The sequence below is a fragment of the Panthera uncia genome, assembly GCF_023721935.1.
Source record: "Panthera uncia isolate 11264 chromosome A1 unlocalized genomic scaffold, Puncia_PCG_1.0 HiC_scaffold_17, whole genome shotgun sequence".
Lineage (NCBI taxonomy): Eukaryota > Metazoa > Chordata > Mammalia > Carnivora > Felidae > Panthera > Panthera uncia.
This window is the reverse complement of record NW_026057577.1, coordinates 24713114-24732938: the sequence shown is the minus strand read 5'-3', so window position 1 is coordinate 24732938 and position 19825 is coordinate 24713114. Positions and strand designations below refer to the sequence as shown.

The following is a 19825-nucleotide window of genomic DNA, read 5'->3' as shown; positions in this document are numbered from 1 at the left end:
ATGACCCAGTAATTCTGCTCCATACCTATGATAAATTAAAACATACATCTACATAAAGTTGCATATGAATATTCATAGCAGTATTCATAATAGCCAAAATGTGGGAACAACTCAAATATCTATTAACTGATGAATAAATAATATGTGGTATATACATACAACTTATATGCACCCATAACAAAGAATCAAGTGCTGATACATGCTACAACACTGAAGAACCTTGAAACATTTGCTAAGTGGAAAAGCCACTCACAAAAACACACAATACTGTATGGTCCCATTTATATAAAATGTCCAAAGGAGGCAAAACCAGAGAGACAAAGAACAGATTACTAGTTGCCAAGAGCTGCGAGAAATAGAGGAATGGGGAATGACTGCTAATTCTTTTTGGAGATGATGAAAATATTCTAAAATTAGATAGTGCTGATGGTTGTGCAACACTGACTTATACATACTTTAAAAGGTGAATCACGATATTTGAATTACAATCCTGACACCAATTCCGAGGTACAAAACACACCAACACCAAGCAATTCTCCAACACCAACTGGGTGTCCTATAACTCAACTCAATTCTAACACTATACCTAGAAACAGCATCAGATCCCATAGGCTAAGGGGCTCATTCCTACAAGACTGCCCCGCCCTTCAGAAACCAATCATTAGTCCAGACTGTCATCTGTGCTCCTGAAGGTGCCAGGACACCCTCCTCAGGTGTAATTAATATGCTACAACAGCTCACACAAGTCTAAAAAACATTTTAGTTAGGAGATTACCAGTTTATTATGAAAGGATATATATAATTCTGGAACAGTCAAATGAAAGAGATCAACAGGGATAGGAAAAGGGCACACAGCTTCCATAATCTCTGAGTATGTCACTCCTCCCAGCACCTTGACGTGTTCACCAACCAAGAAGTTATCTTAACCTCATCCTTCGTGGTTTTATTACACAGTCATGACTGATTAAATCACTGGCCATTGGTGACTAAGCCTGCAGCCCCTGGCCCTCTCTAGGTCAGAAGGGTGGGTTCCCCTGGCAATCAGCTGCCACCCTTTAGTGCTTCCAAAAAGTTACCTCATTAATGTTACAAAAGACACCTTTAAGGCTCTCTTCACTTAATAAATCCCAAGGGGGTGGGAGGGAGGGGAGGGTGGGTGATGGGTATTGAGGAGGGCACCTTTTGGGATGAGCACTGGGTGTTGTATGGAAACCAATTTGACAATAAATTTCATATATTGAAAAATAAATAAATAAATAAATAAATCCCAAGGGTTTTAGGAGTTCTGCACCAAAAACAGGGAAGACCCAAAAGATTATTTATTATAAATAACATCACATAAATTACCTCAAGAAAGGTGCCATTAAAAAAAAAGAAAACAACCTCCTCCCTCAAGAAAGGATGAGGATTATTTCCTTAGGATATAGTCTCAGAGACAAAAATACTACTCTTTTATATATTCCAAACTGCTTTTGAAACAAACAAACAACGTTCTACACTCCCTACAGCAATGCATTTGATACCTGTTTCACTGTATTCAGGTCAATTGGAACCATTTCTTAAATCTTAAATCTGATAAGAGACACTTATAAAACACATTTTCCCATATTTTAGTCATTTTTTTCCTTTGCAAAGGGTCAGTTCTCAGCCTTTAAAATAGACATCTTTATGCACACAATTGTTACACTATACACAAATGCTTCAATTTCTCAAGAAACAAAGAAATTAGTTATTAACCATTTTGATCAGCAATAATGAACTTGTCCTAACTCTCTTCTACTTTGGCTTTAACTTTAAAACTTTCCTTGAAGTCAAAATACTTTTTAAAAACAGTCACAGGAAGCACTCTCCTCCTTAAATAAGCGGATTATAAGGACACTACACTGAATCCACCTGGGTTACACGAATTTCCAGTTTCCTGACTGCAATTCACTTTTAAGTGAAATGTCCAACTGACTCCAGAGATGTTTTAAAATAGGGGTTCCTGGGTAGCTCAGTTGGTTGAGCATCCAACTCCTATTTCAGCTCTGGTCATGTTCTCACAATTGATGGGTTGAGTCCCACATTGGGTTATGCACTAATAGCATGAAGCCTGCTTGGGACTCTTTCTCCCACTCTCTATGCCCCTCCCCAACTTGTGTGTGTGTGCCCTCTCTCAAAAATTAAAATAAAAATACACCTAAAAAAATAATAATATAAAGTAGCAGAAATGAAATATTTATTAACTTTCTATAAGCCAAGTACTTAATATGTACTTCATTTAATCCTACCGAACCTATTACCCTCACTTAATAAAAAAAGAAAATTAAAGTCACCAAGACTGAGGGCTGACCATGCAGCAAATATGTGGCAAAGTTATGGATCAAACTAAGGTGTGCTTGGGGCACCTGGGTGGCTTAGTCGGGTTAACTGTCTGTCTCTATTTTGGCTCAGGTCATGATCTCAAAGTTCATGGGTTAAAGCCCCGCATCAGGCTTCGTGCTGACAGTGTGAGGCCCGCTTGGGATTCTCTCTCTCCCTCTTGCTCGGCCCATCCCTGGCTCATGCTCACTCTCTCTCTCTCTCTAAAAAAAATAAAACCAACAGAAAGAACCCTAAGGTGTGCCTAATTCCAAAGTCCATATTCTTTCTGCCACTTTACAATGCTTCCCAAGTCACTGACTCTGGAAATGAGACAAGATTTTCAACACCAGTACTGCCATTTAATATGTGACTAATTTGAGCTTAAAGTGTGTATCATTTTTAGAAAAACAAGGTATTTATTCACAAATACAAAAATGGGAGACTACAAATTCACTGTGAGATGGAAATCTAAAACAATACCTATTCTTAAACAGTAAAATGTACAGAATTCTATATATTCTTCAATTTGTATCAAGATTCACTGAACCTTCCAGCATTTACAAACATGTGATCACTGACTGAAAAACATTTTTTGAGGAACTGACTGCCAGTCTCCACTTCAGACAACAAACACATCATTTCTCAGTAGAAAAGGCCACATCAAGCACAATGCCTTTTATTCTTCTTTACCACATGAGAAATGTTTTCAGGATTATATGCACCAACCAGGAAGTAGCACTACAAGTTAAGAGAAATGGCTACTTAGCTTACTTAAGAAGCAAGAGTACAGGAGCTTGTGAGCAAGCACTAATACAACAAAGAAAAAGACAAAATCAAAAACAATAAAAATAAGGTAAGAAACCAGCTTTCAACTCTACCAAAGGTAATGAATACAGCTGTGATAAAGAAAAAGTCATTTAAACCATACAACTCTTAAAGGACTCTTCATGAGCTTTTAAAAACTACTTTTAGTCCCGAGCAACTACTTGGTAAGATTAGGACTGATTTCCAAAGCATGAAATATGCCAATACATATTACAAGGATGTGCACATTCATGAAACAAAAATCAACACAAACGTTAATACAAGAATTCTTACACTTAAAACCTTTTTCCAAGCACTCCTTCACTCCTCATTCTGACATATGAAAAAGGGTAGCGACAGGCACCTGGCTAGCTCAGTGGGAAGAGCATGCAGACTCTTGATCTTGGGGTTGTGGGTTCTAGCCCCCTGTTGGGTACAGAGATTACTAAAAATAAATGAATTTTAAAAAATAAAATAAAAGAGGTCGAAGTATCTAGTGAAATTGTCTTGGATAGATGAAAGCCTTTAATAAAACATATTTTTCTTCTAAAATTATTTTAATATTAAGACATTGGGAGGAACTGGGACAGACCAAAAAACAATCTTTATATACAGCCCCGAATTTTTTACCCTAGGGCTATTATTAAAATAAGTCCACTGTACAAAGAATCATGTACTGTTTTCCTTAGCTGGTACAACACAATCAAGCTATTGTGCAATGGTAAAAGAGCTCTTAAGAAAAAATTACTGCTGAAGTAATTTTTGAGTCGAGGTGACTTACCACATTTTACTCTCCATAAACACCATTGTTTTTAATCACAACTTTACTTACAGCTTTACCCACTGTCAAACAAAATTTTCACTTTTCAATGAGATCCTTTCAAACTAAAGTAATAAAAGTAATGCCTTTATGATCACAGTATTTGCTAAATTGTTTACTAAGTGAAAAAACATTTGCTAATCAATTTGCCTAAAAGGACATTCAACAAAACATTACCAGTGGTGATCTTACTGTGACAGAATTATGGACGTGTGGGTTTTTTAACATATATGTATACTCTGATTCTCTGCATCAAATATAAGTTATTTTTTTAGTGCTTGTGCATAAGAGACAGATCTTGAGTTAAACGATAAGAAATATAGGTGCCATATTTTAATTCATTATCACCAATGCAAATCCACTTATTAACGTAAGGCAAATGTCGCTCAAAAACCGTCAGTAGGTCGACAAAGTTCAATTTTTAAATGAAGCTGGTCAGGAAAATTTTTTTTTTAATTTTTTTTTTTTAACGTTTATTTATTTTTGAGACAGAGAGAGACAGAGCATGAACAGGGGAGGGGCAGAGAGAGAGGGAGACACAGAATTGGAAACAGGCTCCAGGCTCTGAGCCATCCGCCCAGAGCCTGACACGGGGCTCGAACCCACGGACCGCGAGATCGTGACCTGAGCCAAAGTCGGACGCTTAACCGACTGAGCCACCCAGGCGCAACCTCGTCAGGAAAATTTTAAACAAATGTCCTAAGATAGGTGCCTATAAGAAAGTAACCTTATGGTGGGGGGAGGGGAAACGGTGAGATGAGGGAGGAAAACAGTTTGGAACATTCAGGTGATCAGAGGAAAAGACAAAAGACAAAAACTACTAAAACCTGAGAAACAGGACAACATCATTTTGTTGATTTAAAGATTCACAGAAGAAATCAGAGTAGCAAGAAGCAAATTATCAGAGACAGCAGGTAAGCACTTAGAGGACAATGGGCAAAAGGTGAAAACAAAAAAAGGCGGCGGCGGGGGGGGGGGGGGGTAACGAACAAAACACAAAACACTGAACTCAGACGTATTTATGTCAATCTTTCTGAAAAGCAAATTTTAAAATAAAAGTTACCTACTAATTTATGACTCAAATTGAATCGGCTCTCAGTTCTTCTTTTTTTTTTTTTTTTTTTTTTTTAACGTTTATTTACTTTTGAGACAGAGAGAGACAGAGCATGAACGGGGGAGGGTCAGAGAGAGGGAGACACAGAATCTGAAACAGGCTCCAGGCTCTGAGCTGTTAGCACAGAGCCCGACGCGGGGCTCAAACTCACGGACTGTGAGATCCTGACCTGAGCCGAGGTCGGCCGCTTAACCGACTGAGCCACCCAGGCGCCCCTCGGCTCTCAGTTCTTCACCAGAAAAAGAACACCTTACAATGAACATAGCAACTCAGTAGCAAAAACAAAAACACCTTCAGAGGCATCTCAAGGTCTTATGTGCCTGGAACTAGTTAAAATTAAGTATGCAGTTAAACAACTGATAAACAAACATACAAATAGTTTTTACACATTAAAAGAATCTACAAATCGTCAGATGTTAATGGAATGTAATTTTGAAGAACAAAAAACTTACAGCTCTAAGGTAAACCCATAACTGAACTGACTTCCTGACTACAATGAAGAAATTATCTTTAAGCCGAAATAAGTAACTCAACTAGTTTAAACCACAAAACATTGTCAATATTCAAGCATTTTTATCCATAAAAACAATTTCATATAGTTCTACCCAGTGGTCTGCTGATAAATATTTAACAACCAATTCTCTGGAAGAAAGGTCTTGATTTGTACCTTTTGCAGACTACCATGTTGTAGAGTCCACAGCCAGTTTCGAGCTGCCACCATGTCATCACTGAACACAGAGCTGGAGAGATGCACAAGATCAGCTCACCAGCTCCAACACACCATTAGTTTTTCCCAATACTCTCATCTAAGCATCATCAGCACAGTTCGTAAATTTTCTCATCCTTTCCTTAAATCAGGCTTTTACCTGAGTAATTCTGTTTCCTACTTCCCTACATTAGAAGGAATACGTTTTTGACACTTTAAAATATCAGTGCACTGAAATCCATTCACAATAAAGAATAGATGAGGCTGGTACCTCATTTTATTCATTCAATACTTTTTTACTAAACACTTATCTAGTGCCTGAGCACTGTGACAGCAAGGAACAAGAAAAAGGAGCTCCTTGCTCTCATAAAGTTATAATCGATTTTAGGACACAATAAAAAAATTAAAAATATATTATCTTAAGGTCTGAAGAATGCGGTAGTGTAGAACAGTGATGGGAGGGTGCTATTTTAAACTGAGTGGTGAGGAAATGAGGTGATATTTAAGCTGAGATCTTAAAGATAAGAGGCCAGCCTTACAAAGATCTGGGAACCATCATTTCAAAAGGACAGAGGAAACAACTAGTATAAAGAAATCCCTGGGGTGCCTGGGTGGCTCAGTAGGTTAAGTTTTGGCTCAGGGCATGATCTCAAGGTTTGTTGAGTTCGAGCCCCAGGTCAGGCTCTGTGCTAATAGCTCAGAGCCTGGAGCCTGCTTCAGATTCTGTGTCTCCCTCTCCCTCCGCCCTTCCCCCACTCACACTGTCTCTTTCTGTCTCTCTCTGTCTCAAAAATAAACATTTTTAAACATTTTTTTAAAGCCCTACGCAAGAACAAGCGAGGCATGTTTGAGGAATTAATTTGTGGCTAAAGGCTTATGATAAGGAAAGGTGAGCTACTCTGAGAGGTTGTCAAATCTGTATTATATAAACAGAATGTGAGTGAGCTTGTATTTCCTGAGTGAGTACGGTTTGTATTTTATTCTGAACAGATGGGGAAGAGTACTTTGAAAAAGCTGTTCTATGAATGAATGCATACTTTAACAACCCTTTATGAGACTCAGTTCACAGCGTATTATTTATATTCACTTTTCTCAATATTATCATTTTGGTTACTTCACAATCCACCTAGAACAATATCAAGTTAAAGCAGGCCATAGTAGGCCTCCAACTATGAATACACCTAAAAATAAACTTAGAGATTTGACTACATATCACTTCAGAAATAATGATCTTATTAATCCAAGATGGGTATTTCATATACGAAATGCTAACATATGAATTCAGGTAGGCCAATGTCAAATTCTAATGAAGACTATATAATTAGTCTACAAAATAGAACGATTAATTCAAAACTGTAGGCAAACACTTGTTAGTATGTCATCCAGAATCAACTTTACAATAAACTTTTAAAAAACTGTGTCGTTTTATTTACTTTTTATAATGTCACAGGTTTAGTATGAAAATTTTTATATTTTAATTTCCTATTTAATATGAAAGAAAATATACCAAATCTGATTTACAGATATAATTGCATAGAAGTTAAAATATCCAGCATATACACGTTTATATTACATCTGTGTATTACAACAACTACAGATACATACCAACACATACATACCCATACCTCTATGGCCATGAAAATTAAGTTCACATTATGGCAACATGAAAGTCCATCAGACAAGTCAATCAAGTCAAATTACTGCATATTACATAAAAATAGAGAAATGTTTAGACTGGTTTATGGAGAATAATGTATGCCTAATGCATAAAAAGTTATTCATCTAGAAATTTCTAAGTCACCTATTTTAACAATTTATTTAAAGGATTTTTTTTTAATCAACAGGAAATGAGACTTATAACTCAGAAAAAAAAAGAGTTTAAAAATAAATAAATTTTAGGGGCACCTGGCTGGCTTAGTCAGTGGAGCGTGTGACTCTCGGTCTCAGGGTTGTGGATTCGAGCCACACATTGGGTGTAGAGATTATTTTAAAAGATAATCTTCAAAATTAACTAATTAGCTGACTTTAAAAAGATTTTTTAAAAATCTTGTCCCAGCATAATGAAATACTTAAAGTTTACATTATTGTTAACTTCCCTCACACTCCCATTTCCTACTTAAATATTAAATTGCAGCTTTAAAAATTCATTTAAATACATTCAAGTATTTTTCACGAAAGAGCACAAATATGTTTATAGATATTATTCAATAAAATTGTGCACACTAATGTAGCTAACTGCTAGCTTACCAAAGAACTACAATAAGGCTACTTACAGTTCTCCCCCCTTTTTCGAGGGGGTGGTAAATAGGCAGTGCAATACCAAGAGGACAAGGCATACTCATAAATTTTTGTACAGTGAAAAGCTCTAAAACTATGAGACCTCTTTTTGACCTCTCTACAAAAAAATTAAGAAATGCTAAGTAAATGTCAGGTAAGCCACATTCTTGATCATAGTTTTCTTTAACAAAAGGAGTTTGGTAATAGACAAGCAACTACATTTTGGCTCCCAATCTCACTTGAACCAATGTCACTGATAAAAGAAAGGCAAAATATAGCCCAACTTGAAGAACCTAGTAAGTCCATGCAAATCACCAACATTCAGAATTCAAGAAACAGCCCAAAGGAAGTATGCGGCAAGCCAAAAGTAGTTTGTCACCCTACTTCCAAATCAGGCTTTCCTTCTCTTTATTCCATTTACCTTACCCTCTCTGTTCCTTTCCTACTTCCTCTGTCCCTTACCATTTTCCTGTGTATTTTCACTTTCCATACACAAAAAGTGATTTGAACACAGTTTTTCATCTTGTGTCTAAATGTCTTTATGTAATTTTTACAGGACTTTATAGTTTTAGGTGAAAAATTTTTAGTCAAAATAGTTTTAGTTATAGAAACATACATAAAAGTTGTTATCAAAGACCTGAATAACAAGTTAAGCGGCCGCTCATTTAGCAAATGTGAATGCTCATCCAGTGGAGTCATTATACTGAGGATCCTTTAATGAAAAGAAAGCTCTTTCCCCAAGGAAAGAGCAAAACTCTAAAGCAAAACTGTGCTTGGCAGGTTTAACAAAGTTCCAAGGAGGCCTGCATACCTGGTGTGGAGTAAACCAAGGAGAAACTAGTAGGACATGTCATCAGAGAGGCTGGAGGCACAGATTATGGAGGGCCCTGTAGGCCCTGCTGTATTCTGGCTTTTACTCTGATTAAGGAAAGCCACTGAAGGGTTTAAAGATATAAGTAAAATAATCAAACTTTCATTTCAAAAGGATCACTCTGGCTACTGTGTTCAGAAAAGCGGAGAAGCAGCAAAGAGACCAGGAAGGAGACAACTAAAATAAGACAGGCAAGAGATAATGGTGGCTTAGAGAGAGAAGCAGCAGGTGAAGATACCAAGTTATGGTTGTATTCAGACTTACAGTAGATTTTAAGATAAATACAGGACATACTTTCGTTATACATTATTTTGAATCAGAAGTGGGAGTATGAGAAAGAGGAGTCAAGAATTTCTATAAGGTTTCAGCCAGAAAAACTGAAAGAAGGAAGGAGTTATCACCTGATAAGACAAGGGAGACTGGAATAGGAATAATCATTGGGGTGGGAGAGCAAGAAGGATGAGGGGTTCAGTTTTGACTTATTAAATGTGGGATATTTACTTGGGAATGTTGACTTGGCAGTTGGGTACACATGTCTGGAGGTTAGGAAAGAGAAGCTGAAGGTAACATTTTTAGTTTGAAATGTATGATAATTCTAGCTGGAGGATAGGACGAGATTACAAACACTACATATAAATATAGAAGAGGTTAAAACATAGAGCTCTGGGATACTGCCTTATTTTTTAGAAGTTGGGGCAACAAAACAGAACCAGCAAAAGAAACTGAATATAAGGAGTAGTGTCCCAGAAGCAAAAGAAAAAAAGGTTTCAAAGATAAGAAAATTATCAACCATGTCAAATGCTGCTGCTGCTACTACAACCAAAAGGATTAAGACTGAGAAGTGACTAGGGAATGTATCAGCAAGGAGGTCATTAGGAATCTCAACAAGAGTAGAGTAAAAAAGAAAAAAACCCGAAGGTAATGGATCCAAAAGAGATAGCACCGATGACCACAAAAAACTCATACAGAAAACAGCACCTGAAGAAAAGTGTGGTGTTGAGGGAGGTTTGTTTTTTTTTTTTTTTAAGATGGGATATATTTCAGCATATCTCTACACCAACAGGAATGATCCAGTAAAAATGGGAAGCAGTGATGACGCAACTCATTGGCAGGCAGGAGACCAGTATGAATACGGAGGCAATGCAATGTCCTTGACAGCAGGGGATAGAACCAAGGGCAGAAGAATAGAGGCCATAGTCATAGCATAATACAAAATCCAGACAGTGTAGGTAGAGAGGCAAAACTTTTCTTCTGATTGCTTTCATTTTTAATATACAAGAAGCAATGTCATTAGCTGAAAATGAAAAGAAGTGCTCAAGTTTTCAGGAAAGATGTAAAATGGTCATTGAGGGGAAGTGGGAGAGTGATTCAACCGGGGAAATGTACTACAATTACAGAACTGTGGGCAGCATGAAGGGCCCTCCTTAGGTCTGGTCACTGGTCATGAATTTACCAGGAGACCAGGTCAGCAGTGTTGTTTTCCTCAAGCTACACTCAAGGTGACATACAGGATGGACTAGATGCAGAACTGAATTGGGGGAGGAGAGGCAAATTGCGAGAGGAGTACAGCGAAGAAGTGCTATAGGGAAATGACGGTGTACAAAAGGTAGAAACTGTAACACGGACCATGGATTCAAAGCATGGACACGGCAGAAGGGGTACTTGTGACAGTAAAAAAAGGTGGTGGCAGCAATGGGCTATAGGTCCCAGACACAGAAGTACTGTTTAAGTGGGGATAATTTACAGAAGAAGCTGGAAAGGTACAACGTTGGGGTCCTGGTGGAATGCCTGAAACTGAGTCGTATGAAATAACCTTAATAAACTAAGGGCGGGTCTAGTTAAAAAGTTCTAGAATTACTTTAATACTAAAGCAAAACCTCTCCTTGGACATAGCCTGAAGATGAGGCCAACTGGAAGGTGAAGAGAATGTAATAGAAAAATTGTATCACAAAAATTGTAGGTAGAAGATTCCCAGACATGGAATCCCCAAAAAACCCATTTCCAGCACTTCTGAAGAAAGGGTCCACTTTGAGCAACTGCCCAATTCAGAAGGCACCAAAGTCAGATCATAACGGGATGAGCCATGTTAAAATCATACCTTTCCCCCCAATCCCCTTTCCTCAATGAGCTGGACCCTGGACAGGTGAATTGGACAGCATTTTAAAAAGGTAATGGTAAAATAAGAGACATCTACCAGGACTCCTGCTCCAAAGCAGGCTTCTAGATCTCAAGAAGTTCTGAGCTAGAAAAGCTCTAAATTAAGAGTTTTAACAATGAATATTATACTGAACTGTGCCTTCTAACAACAAAATAAGACTATTACTGACAAAGGAGCACAAGAATTTTTATTATCTAAAAGTGACTAGAAAAGCTATCTGATCTTCCTAAAAGCTCATCCACAGGCAGGGAAATCCTTAATCTACAGGGACAGTTTAAAGGTATAGGGTGAGAGAGTTGTTTTCTGCGTAAACTTTATCAAATCCCATCCACTACACATAACAATTCCACAAATATCCATGGGTTCCCACTATATGTAAGAGCAAAATATACTCAATTGCTCAATATACACAATATACTCAATGCTCAATTGCTTTATTAAGCAAAAAGTGGGAGATTAAGCTAAATGAAACAAAATTATTTTACTAAGTTGTTTTACTGAAAGATGCCTATAATAATTCAATCATAAAGATTCAACTGGAAATCTTAGCATGAATTTGTAACTGGGAAAGAGAGAAAATGAAAATATCAGCACTCATGGGTTAGTCATTTTCAAAGACACCTAAATTTAATATGAAATTATCTAAGGCTTTCTAAGAAAAAGGGAGGTTTGTTTTACTACAATCCATTGTGACTAAAATGCATTTGCAGGTATTTTATGGTGTCTTGATAAAGACAGCTTATTACCAAGTCTTTTGGCTTGCAGTTCAGAACTCCCTTTGGATGGGAGCCTACAACTCTTTCAGCTAAATCCTGCTCTGTTCATTATTTGTTAGTATTATAGAAATGTTCAAGTATTCTTAAGCTTTGAAGTGAGGTACCAGGACACATAAAGTTAATTATTAATACGCTAAATTCCAAGTTTCTCCACATGGTATGCAAAAAACCCAGAATAAATTCCCTCACCTAACTAGGAACTAAGGAATAAGGATAAGCACACATTTCACTTCTTTCTTCTCCAGAATGCACAGGGAACCCATAATGTTCCCCCTCCATGATAGATCTAAAACATCACAATCATTTAATATTCAATAAAATGTTAAAATATTTCATGGGAATGGAGATTAAGAACATTGTAACAGATGAATACCAATATGCATTTCCAATTGTGAGAAAAAACTTGATACTTTCTTAATCTACACAAATTTGAGAACAGCTATAATATGCTTTTTATCAGCATCATTTAAAAAAAAATTTTTTTTTAATATTTACTTTTGAAGGAGAGAGAGAGACAGAGTGTGAGTGGGGGAAGGGCAGAGAGAGAGAGGGAGGGAGAGAGAGGGAGGGAGAGAGAGACAGACACAGAATGTGAAGCAGGCTCTTCAGTGCTGACAGCTCAGAGCCCAGCGGGGGGCTAGAACTCACAAACCATGAGATCATGACCTGAGGTGAAGTCAGACGCTCAACCGACTGAGCCACCCCGGCGCCCCTATCAGCATCATTCTTAATCACTATTATATCTGACAAAGGAAACACTTTGTATAGCACTCTCAAGGGTCCCAAAAAAACTTTAGGAATCAACAAATTTCCTACTCCCATCCTGAAATAATACACATACCCTGAGAAAGAAAGCATCAACATTTCAAATACTCCAACAATTATAAAATGGTAAGGTTCTGGAATTTATTTAGACTCAAAACACTATAAAATCCTCCCAAGTAGTAATAATACTTTGAAAACACATTATTTTTTTTAAGTTATAAAAGCCTAGTCATTATGGGTTATTTCTTAAAAAAAAAAAAAGAAAAAAATTAAAATGTCTCAATACTCTTCACTTGATCTTAGCCAAAAGGCCAAGAAGCGATAAAATGTCTCAATACTCTTAACTATCAGGAACTCTGATGAGGAAGTTCGTTTCCAAACAAAATACACCAAGCATTTTTTACTCAACATATCACAGCTTGCATACACTTTCAAAATATTGTTTTCCTTATTAGAGAGGGGGACAAGGGAGGGAGGGGTGGGGAGGGTGTGTGGGGGGAGAAGGCGGGGGATCTCAAGCAGGCTCCACATCCAGTGCAAAGCCCTATTGGAAGCTCAATCCCATGACTCTGGGATCCTGACCTAAGCCCAAATCAAGAGACACTCACCTGGCTGGGCCACCCAGGCACCCCTTGTTTACACTTTTTTTAAACATCACTATTAGCATCCACTGTTAGGTTTCTTATCAGCACCAGACTATCAGCAGTATATTGTCAAAGTAACTCTTCCTACTAGAAACATACATTTAAAGAAAAACTATCATAACCCTCTACAACTAAAAATTAAGGAATTACTTTCCATATTACTCCCAAGCACAGCGACAAAAAGTAGCCAATAAATCTAAAAATCTGAAGGCTCTATATGAAGGTACGTATTTTTTCCAACAATGTGTAATGTAAGGTGTTAACAAGTCAAAAGGGTCCACCTAAAATGAAATGTTATCTATAAAAAAATTATTATCCTACATTATTTTGTAATAATCTAAACTGACTTTGGAACACATCGATTTGGCCTTCTGATGAGGCCAAATAAAATAAGCACTGTTTTGGAGCACCTGAGTGGCTCAGTCAATTAGGCACCCGACTTTGGCTCAGGTCATGATCTCACAGCTCATGGGTTAGAGCCAACCGCGCGCCCCCCCCCCCCCCCCCCAAGTCCAGCTCTGTGCTGACAGCTCAGAGCCAGGAGCCTGCTTCGGATTCTGTGTCCCCCTCTCTCTCTGCCCCTCCCCTGCTCACACTCTGTCTCTGTGTCTCTGTCTCTCAAAAATAAATAAACATTAACAAAATTTTTTTACATAAGCACTGGTTTTTTTAATCCTATGTATAAAACAAAAAGAGGCAATGCAACCTTACATTCAGAATAAATTCAATACTACAAATAGCATTCTCTTTTTTAGTAATCAGTTTCATCACGGTCGCAATACTAGATAGAAAAGCCTAAACATGGAACCATGAATTATTACTAATAGTCCTTCCCTTTTCAGCATGATCAAGTCAATATTGCATTTATTTGCAAATGGTGGCTACAAGGTCAAATCAAACTTCTGAATAGGTGCTTTACTGAAAACATTTCTTGTAGAAAAGGAATCCACTGTTTTTCCTTGGAGATTTTTAAAAATAGAAAATGCTGTATAGCAAAGATTACTTACAGAAAACAACCACAAGTACATTACTCTTCAATAAATACACTGTACCAAATTTATCCAGTGGGGAAGAAGGAGCAAATAAAAATACTAGGGTGTTAAATGTCTTCCTCCCTTCATTTTAAAATGTAGATTGCTTTTATTAAACAGACAATATGGAAATTCATTGTCTCAGCCCCATGAAGTTACTTATTAACCATTAAACAGACTGTTAGGGATCTACACTTCCTGCACTCCACCTGCCATCTTTCCCAACTTTAAGTAGGCAGCAGGGGTACAAGACAGTCCCAACTTGCAACATCGATCATGAGGAAAGAACTTCACGCTCAGGTTAAAGCCATAATTGTGGGTTTCGTTTGCTTCTAGAAACTCAGCAACCAACTCAGGTGCTAGTACATAATGGGTGCTTAATGAATACCGGTTGAATAGGGTTTGATTGGTGCAACAGTTTTCCTTTCCCCCTAACTTTAGAGTTCCCTCTAGATCAAAAAGCAACTTAAGACCAGGCCATCACGGTCCCCCCAAAGCCCATAAACTTCATTTATTCGTAAGGAAAGAGAATGTGGGGGGGGGGGGTCTCAAAAAAACAAAATACAAATCACTTCTTTAATTTCTTCGCTCTTTCAGAAGAAAATCAGAAATAGCACTTGTTTTTAAATAACAGAAAATGTCTACCAACTTCCCTCAAAATGAAAACTTCCACATTTCAACCATATTTTCTACACTTGTAACATGGAAAACTGATTATCAACACTACGTATAGGTTGGGTAAAAGCAAGAAACACGAATATAAAGAAAAACTACATGTTGTCTGCCAACGGTTTTTCCTCGAGTCAAGAGGGTTGTATACCTAAATTTTACTAGCTCTGAAATCAGTTTCGAGGTTTCAAGATTCGCTCATTCATTCAAATACTTTACTGAGCACCTACTATAAGCCAGGCACTTTAACAAAATGTGTCAATTCTGTGAACTGAACCTCAGCACCAAATTCCCGTACAGAAGCTTATCATCTACAGTTACAGCAGCTAAAGAGAAATCCCAATGTTGTTTCAAGTACACATGAAGTCAGGCCATCGGGGCTCCTTTTCAGCTATGAATGCGGCATCAGCGAGCCGCTACCTACCACACCCGTTACCAAAAATCACAACTAAAGCAGCAAGCGCTCGGTAAGACAACCTGTAAGAGTAACACGAGCTTCTCCGAGGAGGTGGTCAGTCAGGGCTTTCTCTCCGGGGCCCAAAGAGAACCGCGGCGAGACACGCGGGCTGAACGCGCCGCACGCCTCAGGCGAGAGTCGGGGCTCCGGAGGCTGGGGGGGGCTCCCCGCCCCCCCCAACTCTCACCTGGAAGACCCCGACCTTCTCCGCCCACCCCCTCACGCCTTCCTCCTGACTCCCAGACCTGCAAAGTTGGGGGGGAGGGGGGTGGTCTTTTCATTTCCATTTTACATCAGGCGGGCGGTTGGCTCCCTCAGCCACCCGCCTGTCGTGAATTTTGAACTGAGCATGTAACCATTTCTCAGAAGGAAAGGGAAGAAAAACCAAAGGCAGGGTCCGCAGGAAGACCTCGCCCAGACCTGAAAATGGAGCCGCAGGCTCAGCCCACAGCCCGCAGCGCGCGGGGGGTAGGGCCGGGCCACGCTCCCCACCGAGCCCGTGGCGACGGGGGTTCGAGGCTGCGAGCCCCCGCCCAGGAGGCCGCGAGGGCGAGGGGTGGAGGCCGGCGCTCGCCCCGGACCGGCGCTGCACTCACCGTCGCCTTTGTCTCAGCCGCCCGCTCCGGCCGCAGCCGCTCTCGGTGCCGGCTCCGCGGCTCCTGCCACCCCCACGCCCGCAGCTGCGCTCCCCGGCGCGCTCGCCGCTTCCTGGCCCCTCCCTCCCCTCCCAGGCTCGCGCGCGGGCGGAGCGAGAGGCGGCGCGCGCTCCGAGGAGCGAGGGAAGACTGCGCCGCCGCGCAGCTGCCGCCGCGCCGGCCCCACCCCTTGCCCCGCCTGGGCGTTGGACTCAGCCCGCGACCCCCACGACGCGCAGCGCCAGCAGCTGCGCGCGTTGGGAAGCCCCTTCCAAGGAGAGACAAGGGCCGAGAGCGGGGGCTGGAGCCCGCGCGGGAAAGGACGTGCCGGAAGATGGCGACCAGGTCTGGGTAGGAGCGGACGACAGCCCCTCCTCGCCCTGCGCCGGGGGACTGGCAACGGTGGCTCGCGCCCCCTCCCTGGACCGCGCGGAGGGGAGGTGCCTGCACTCGAAGTGCGACCGCGAGCGCTGCCAGGCTGGCCGGGGTCGGCGCTGAGCCTTGGCACCGCTTGTCGGTTGGAAGTGTTCGAGAGACAGATACCCCGAAATCAAATTCCTGGACCACAGCTTTTGCTTAACGTCGGAATCGTTGAATCTGTCATCAACTAACTGGCTTTTACGGCCTAGAACTTACACCTGACATTTGAAAAGTGTGAACGTACTCGTGTCCTGGATCTCTGAGTCTTATTTAGCTGTACATTTTATATATCCCAGAAATCAGACACACCTAAGAGTGCCCATCTAGCAGCCAACATTCCACCAAAATGACTACAATAACTTTTCAGGCCTACCGCACTTGGAATATCATATAATACACACGTCTTCTCCACCTAGATGGATTATATTCGTGCAATATTAGTGGGTTTTTTTCTAAATGTATAATTCTCCCTTGCTCAAAAAGCAGTTCAAGACCTAGCCACAGTCCTTCTAGCTAGTTGCTCCGAACAAATACTTTGTGGAGTCCTTGGCTCCTTTCCTTCTCTCATCTTCACCTCCAAGCCTTCGAGCAAGCCTGCTAGTTGTACCCTCAAAATGAATCAGAATTAGACTGCTCATCACCTGCATTATTTCCATTTTCTCTTGTCTGGATCATACTTCAGTGGCCTGCTAAATGGTCTCCCTGCCCACCATTCACTCAGTCCCTTGTCAGAACAACAACCAGAATAAAGAATACTCTCTTGGGATGCCCGTGTGGCTCAGTGGGTTAAGCATACCACTTTGGCTCAGGTCCTGATCTTGGAGTTTGTGACTTCCAGCCCCGCACTAGGATCTCTGCTGTCCACGTGGAGCCTGCTTAGAATCTTCTGTCACCACCCCCCCCGCCCCGCCCACTCCCTGCCCCTCCCATGTTTGTGCTCTCTCTCTCTCTCTCTCTCTCAAAAATAAATAAACACTTCAAAAAAGAATACTCTCTTAAAAGTCAGCTCCTGGCTTATCTGGTCAAAATCCTCCAGTAGCTCTCTTTCACTGTAAAAGCTAAGGTCTTTATGGCGACCTACAAAGCCCTTGCTTTGCCTTTGCCCCTCACCTCTCCCACTCCAGCTCCAACCATCCTCCATCCTTTGTTGCTTGAATGTTCCTGACAGACTACTACTTAGGGCCTTTGCAAGAGTCATTCCTTCTGCCGGGAACATTTTTCCTGTGTCTACTTTCCCTCTTGTAACTCCTTGCTCAAATCTCACCCTAACTGCGATGCTTAGCCTGACCATGCTATTTAAAATTGCAACCACCCCAGGGTGCCTGTGTGGCTCAGTTGGTCAAGCCTCCCACAACCACTCAGGCCATGACCATGGGTTTTGTGAGTTTGAGCCCTGCATGGGGCCATGTGCTGAGAGCTCAGAGCCTAGAGCCTGCTTCACATTGTGTCTCCCTCTCTCTCTCTGCCCCTCCCCTGCTAGCACTCTCTCTCTCTCTCTCTCTCTCTCTCTCTAAAATAAATAAATGTTAAAAAATAAAATATATTGCAACTTCCCCAACCCCAACTCTCATTCCTTCCTAACTTGCTCTTTTTCTTTTCTTTCCATGACAGTTTATTTTTTATTTATTTTTAATATATTTTTAAGTGTATTTATTTATTTTGAGAGAGAGAGAGAGTGAGCAGGGAAGGGGCAGAGAGAGAGGGAGAGAGAGAATCCCAAACAGGTTCTCGCTGTCAGCACAGAGCCCAATGCCAGGCTCAACTCAAAAAGGAAAAGATCATGACCTGAGCCGAACCCAAGAGTGCGATGCTCAACCGAATGAGCCACACAGGTGCGCTGTATGATTATCTTTTAGTCCATCTTCTCCAATACAAGATGAAATTTTGTTTTGTTCAGCTGATGTATTCCACTGCCTAAAGTAAGTGAAAAAAAAGATTTTTAAATCCCGAAATGATAAAAAGCTCAAAGAAAAAAAAATAACCCAGTTTTTTTTAAACTCGCTCTTGTCCCAATTTCTCAGTTAACCATAGATCCTTATCTACATTATAATTTAAGCATTTTTTTTTTGTAGTTACCTGAGTGCCGTGAAAACTTGCCATTTAATGCAGTTTTTCTACCCATTGATATACTGGTATCCTATTTCACTAAGTAGGAATAACTTGTTACACTAGAGAAAGATTTCTGGCCTGAAATTCAAAGGCATATTAATTCTAAAAATTTCCCAGGACAAAAAAACCCAGGAAATTCCTCTAACTGCATGTGAATCTATAATTATCTCAAAAATTTTTTAAAATGTGGGATGCTAGGGGCACCTGGGTGGCTCAGTCAGTTAAGCGTCCGACTTCGGTGCAGGTCGTGATCTCACGGTTCGTGAATTTGAGCCCCCGCATCGGGGTCTGCGCTGACAGCTCAGAGCCTGGAGCCTGCTTTGGATTCTGTCTCCCTCTCTCTGCCCCTCTCCTGCTCACACTCTGTCTCTCTCTGTCTCAAAAATAAACATTAAGAAAAAAATTTTTTTAATGTGGGATGCTAAAAAAACACAAAAAACAGAAAATTCCTGAATTATAGCAAATGTAGGTGTTTTTTTTTTTTTTTAGCTTTGTTTATTTAAGTAATCTCTACACCCCATGTGGGGCTCAAACTCATAACCCTAAGATCAAAAGTCCCATGCTCTTCCAACTGGGTCAGCCAGTTGGTTACCCCACAAATGTAATCATTTTGTGTGAATGTCTTAAATAGTAACATTTCCTATCATTTATTCATAAAGGTTAATATTCATTATGTAAACATTCATTTTCAAGTTTCCCATATTATGTTTATAACACATCACATGCAATTGATTACCCTGATAATATCTAATTTCAGTTGCTACAGCTATTCACACACCCCTCTTGTCAATAGAAAAAGAAAATCAATTAAGAATACAATTCTTAAAAGATACCTTCTGTATGAAAGTCTGTGTGTGTAATTATCTGGTATTATATTTATAGAATATTCTCTGTATGTATTTATCTCTTATGATTTAAAACAATTTAAAGCTACGATTATCCTTATAGTTTAGCTTTTTTTTTATAGAATTAAATGGACTCCTTTTGTTTAAAAACCACTGATAATGTGTTTCATCAATGTCAAAACATGGCTTGTAATTCCAATAATACTAAATAATTTTACTAGAGTTAATATTATGATGCATCTCTACTGTCCTTAAAATTGTTACCAAGTAAAATCTTACTCCAAAGAACAGGTAGAAAATAGACACTGTTCATGCTTTATCTACTTAACATACACTGAAAACTCTGCTAAAATAAACCCAACCATTGTACTACAACAGTTT

At 39.9% G+C, this 19825-nt stretch overlaps 1 protein-coding gene across 5 annotated transcripts in view; it reads right to left on the bottom strand.

The window, feature by feature from the left end:
- The window catches only part of CDC42SE2 (CDC42 small effector 2), a 130883-nt gene that overhangs the window by 103456 nt on the left and 7602 nt on the right, over positions 1 to 19825 (bottom strand). For 2 of the 5 annotated variants that reach the window (XM_049648470.1, XM_049648474.1), the window contains exon 1: positions 16032 to 16159. The exons of the other annotated variants lie outside the window; for them this stretch is intronic. The gene's annotated coding sequence lies outside the window, so the exon portion shown is untranslated. Of the gene's footprint in view, positions 1 to 16031; positions 16160 to 19825 lie in introns of those variants that run through there. 5 annotated transcript variants of the gene reach the window in all.